Source organism: Dama dama, chromosome 12 (genome assembly GCF_033118175.1).
Source record: "Dama dama isolate Ldn47 chromosome 12, ASM3311817v1, whole genome shotgun sequence".
NCBI lineage: Eukaryota > Metazoa > Chordata > Mammalia > Artiodactyla > Cervidae > Dama > Dama dama.
This window is the reverse complement of record NC_083692.1, coordinates 75,280,715-75,285,969: the sequence shown is the minus strand read 5'-3', so window position 1 is coordinate 75,285,969 and position 5,255 is coordinate 75,280,715.

Sequence of the window (5,255 nt, the reverse complement as noted above, 5' to 3'; positions counted from 1 at the left end):
ATGATAACCCTATATGCAAAACAGAAAAAGAGACACAGAAGTACAGAACAGAATTTTGAACTCTGTGGGAGGAGGTGAGGGTGGGATGTTTTGAAAGAACAGCATGTATATTATCTATGGTGAAACAGATCACCAGCCCAGGTGGGATGCATGAGACAAGTGCTTGGGTCTGGTGCACTGGGAAGACCCAGAGGAATCGGGTGGAGAGGGAGGTGGGAGGGGGGATCGGGATGGGGAATATGTGTAAATCTATGGCTGATTCATATCAATGTATGACAAAACCCACTGAAATGCTGTGAAGTAATTAGCCTCCAACTAATTAAAAAAAAAAAAGTTCTGAAAATTTGCCTCAAGGGAAAGGGAACAAATTGACCTTAGAACAGAAGATTAACTGTATGTAGAAAACAATCAAGATGATGCTGGTCAGTCCACCAATAACCAATTTCAAGATGACTGTCAGAGCTAATGGTGCTGTTTCTACATCTTAGCCCCCCTCCTATAAAAGGTCCTGCCCACTGATTGTCAGTGGTGGGGGAGTTGGCCTTTGGAGAGGTCCTCTCCTACCCCTCTCCCTCACCCCATTGCTGGCATCCAAAATAAAACAAACTTTGCTTTCCACCAATGTTGCCTCTATTGGCTTTTGAGCAGCAAGCTGGTGGACCCCACTTTCGGTTACAAAACCACAGTTGTGATGTATGTCAAATTACATAAGAAGAACCCCTAGAGATTAATACTGTTTTTGAATATGTGTGATGACAGTAAAACTTGTAGCTGTGATTTAATGTATTGGAAATGAATGCCCCTCAGTAATGGGTCATGGGCTTCCCTAGTGACTCAGTAAAGAATCTGCCTGCAGTGCAGGAGACCCAGGTTTGATTTCTGGGTCGGGAAGATCCCCTGGAGAGGGAAATGGCAATCCACTCCAGTATTCTTGCCTGGAGAATTCCATGGATGGGGGGCCTGGCAAGCTACAGACCATGGGGTCGCAAAGAGTTGGATATGGCTGTGTGACTAACTTTCACCTTCAGTAATGGGTCATAGACTCAGACTATACAGATGACTTACCCCATGACCTAGAGGACAACAGAGGTGATGCAGATGTTCTTAGAAAGCTATATCAAAACAGATATTTGAGGAAAGGGGAAGGAAGTGTCTCAAGTTCCACTTGTACAACCAGTTTCCATAGATGAAAAGAACATTACTGATCTGCTCATTCAGTTCAGTTCAGTTCAGTTGCTCAGTCATGTCCGACTCTTTGCGACCCCATGAATTGCAGCACGCCAGGCCTCCCTGTCCATCACCAACTCCCAGAGTTTACTCAAACTCATGCCCATCGAGTCGGTGATGCCATCCAGCCATCTCATTCTCTGTTGTCCCCTCCTCCTCCTGCCCCCAATCCCTCCAAGCATCAGGGTCTTCTCCAATGAGTCAACTCTTCTCACAAGGTGGCCAAAGTATTGGAGTTTCAGCTTCAGCATCAGTCCTTCCAATGAACACCCAGGACTTATCTCCTTCAGGATGGACTGGTTGGATCTCCTTGCAGTCCAAGGGACTCTCAAGAGTCTTCTCCAATACCACTGTTCAAAAGCATCAATTTTTTGGTGCTCAGCTTTCTTCACAGTCCAGCTCTCACATCCATACATGACCACTGGAAAAACCATAGCCTTGACCAAACTGACCTTTGTTGGCAAAGTAATGTCTCTGCTTTCTAATATGCTATCTAGGTTGATCATAGCTTTCCTTCCAAGGAGTAAGCATCTTTTAATTTCATGGCTGCAGTCACCATCTGCAGTGATTTTGGATCCCAAAAAAATAAAGTCAGCCACTGTTTCCACTGTCTCCCCATCTATTTCCCATGAGGTGATGGGACCAGATGCCATGATCTTAGTTTTCTGAATGTTAAGCTTTAAGCCAACTTTTTCACTCTCCTCTTTCACTTTCATCAAGAGGCTTGTTAGTTCCTCTTCACTCTCTGCCATAAGGGTGGTGTCATCTGCATATCTGAGATTATTGAGATTTCTCTTGGCAATTTAGATCCCAGCTTGTGCTTCTTCCAGCCCAGCATTTCTCATGATGTACTCTGCATATAAGTGAAATAAGCAGGGTGACAATATACAGCCTTGATGTACTCCTTTCCCTATTTGGAACCAGTCTGTTGTTCCATGTCCAGTTCTAACTGTTGCTTCCTGACCTGCATACAGGTTTTTCAAGAGGCAGGTCAGGTGGTCTGGTATTCCCATCTCTTTCAGAATTTTCCAGTTTATTGTGATCCACACAGTCAAAGGCTTTGGCATAGTCAATAAAGCAGAAATAGATGTTTTTCTGGAACTCTCTTGCTTTTTTGATGAACCAGCAGATATTGGCAATTTGATCTCTGGTTCCTCTGCCTTTTCTAAAACCAGCTTGAACATCTGGAAGTTCACAGTTCACATATTGCTGAAGCCTGGCTTGGAGAATTTTGAGCATTACTTTACTAGCGTATGAGATGAGTGCAATTGTGTGGTAGTTTGAGTATTCTGTGGGATTGCCTTTCTTTGGGATTGGAATGAAAACGGACCTTTTCCAGTCCTGTGGCCACTGCTAAGTCTTCCAAATTTGCTGGCATATTGAGTTCAGCACTTTCACAGCATCATCTTTCAGGATTTGAAATAGCTCAAATGGAATTTCATCACCTCCACTAGCTTTGTTTGTAGTGATGCTTTCTAAGGTCCAGTTGACTTCACACTCCAGAATGTCTGGCTCTAGGTGAGTGATCACACCATCATGATTATCTGGGTCGTGAAGATCTTTTTTGTACAGTTCTTCTGTGTATTCTTGCCACTTCTTCTTAATATCTTCTGCTTCTGTTAGGTCCATACGATTTCTGTCCTTTATTGAACCCATCTTTGCCCGAAATGTTCCCTTGATATCTCTAATTTTTCTTGAAGAGATCTCTAGTCTTTCCCATTCTGTTGTTTTCCTCACTCCAGGTCAATATCTCTGTTTCTCGTTTGCATCCCTTTCCTTATCTGGTACACATTCTGCCCCACCCCCTTCTCTTTTACACATTCTGGCATACAGGAACAAAGCTGGATCCCATCTCTGCCAGTTCTTGGGGCAATGGTCTATCTCTGTGCTGTTTCTTTCAGCGTCTTTTCCTGGATGGACTCTTTCTTCAGGGGATGTACGCCTCTCCCAGCCTAACCTCACCAAGCTAGTGCACTTGGAGTGCTTTCTCTTCCTCATCAGGTGTTTTGTCAACACCATTCTTTATCTCTGACTTTCTTTTCAGCTTTCTGAAATAAGGATGCTCTGAAGTTATGCCAGTAAATAATTGAGCGAACCCTCAATTTTCCCATCTATTCATCTAATAATATATTTCTTTTTTAAGTATTTTATAAATTTGTAGTAGTGCCCAAAACACTGATATTCAGAAATTTTATTTATTTATTTATTTTCATTTATTTCTATTAGTTGGAGGCTAATTACTTTACAGTATTGTAGTGGTTTCTGCCATACATTGACGTGAATCAGCCTTGGATTTACATGTGTTCCCCATCCCGATCCCCCCTCCCATGTTCAGAAACTTTAAAGAATATCTATGTGGCAAACACTCATAACTTCAGCCAAGGTCAGAAACAGAACACTGCAGCACTTCCAAAGCCCCCAGCCATGTGCTTTTTTCTGACCACAGTCTTATCATTCCCTTTAGAAGAAAGCATTGTATTTGTGTTTGAAATAGAAATTTCCTTTATTTTTCTGCTACTTTTATTTCCTACTTACGTATCTTTAAAATTACAGTTTAATTTTGCCTGTTCTTGAATTTTATCTAAATAGAATCACATTGAGCATATCTTTTATAACTTAAACTAATATCAGGTTTATGAAATCCATTCATCTTGCTACAATATGCATATTTTTCAACCTGTTTTCCCCAGTGACTACATAGGGCATAACCTCTTGGCTGGATCAGGGATAGCATGTGGCAGAAATGAAAAATTGGTATACTGTATTGGTCTTTATCTTTCTGGCTTACTTTACTCTGTATAATGGGCTCCAGTTTCATCCATCTCATTAGAACTGATTCAAATGAATTCTTTTTAATGGCTGAGTAATATTCCATGGTGTATATGTACCACAGCTTCCTTATCCATTCATCTGCTGATGGGCATCTAGGTTGCTTCCATGTCCTGGCTATTATAAACAGTGCTGTGATGAACATTGGGGTGTACATGTCTCTTTCAGATCTGGTTTCCTCGGTGTGTTTGCCCAGAAGTGAAAAATTAAATTTATATTATTTAACTTTTTGAGGTTGTATGTTACAGCTTAACCTATCCCAACAGATCCACATTACAATTAGTCTCTGCTAGTTTGGAATTCATGCAATGTGTTTGTACTCATTGTTTACCTTAGAAGTTCCAAATTGCATGATAAACATAAAAAAGTCAAAACTTACTCAATACCTTTTAGTTATCTGTTGAACATTTGACAATTTATAACACATCCTAGTTATGTTATTGATGTGTCACAGAGTTGGCATGGCCTCGGGAAAATGATAAAGAGAAACTCCGATTTCTTAAAGAAAGAGACAGTACTGACTGCAAACTGTCATTGGAATGAAATAGGGATCAGCTCACAGCGAGAAGTTATGTAAGGTCTGACTCAAGCAAGTGCACAATCTCAGGTGAGCAGCTCTCTGTCCACTGGGACCCTCAAAATTGGGAGTGTATCTATGAGCTTCTGAGGTCCTGCTGCAGACGAAAGAGTGATGTAATGAGCCTCATTACTAGATAGAGAAGTTGAGTGATACTCTCCCTGGAGGACCAGGCTAAACTAACATTTCTAACAGCAGCAGCTGTCATTAGGAGTATTCATTGAAACACCAGCAGCAGCCGCCAAACAAGCTGTGTTAAGCAATGATGAATTCTGTTCAGATGTTAATTTATCGGAAGTAGTAAGAACAGAGGAAATCCCCGGGGCCGTCCAGTGTTTAGGACTCCCCTGCTCTCACTGCAGAAGGCACGGTTTCCATCCCTGGTGAGGAAGCTAAGATCTTGCAAGTTATATGGCCAAAGAGAGAGAGAGAAAAGTCAGAATGCAAACACAGAGATTCAGCATCATTATTATCGAGCTGCAGAGAAGGGGTGTGAAGTGATCCGCTGGATTACTAAGGATAGATGTTGAAACTTATTTCATTAGCTTTCTATGTAGTTTTCCTTTTTACCAAAACAGGGGAAGAGGTAGACCAATCTCTAACCAATTATCCCATACATTAA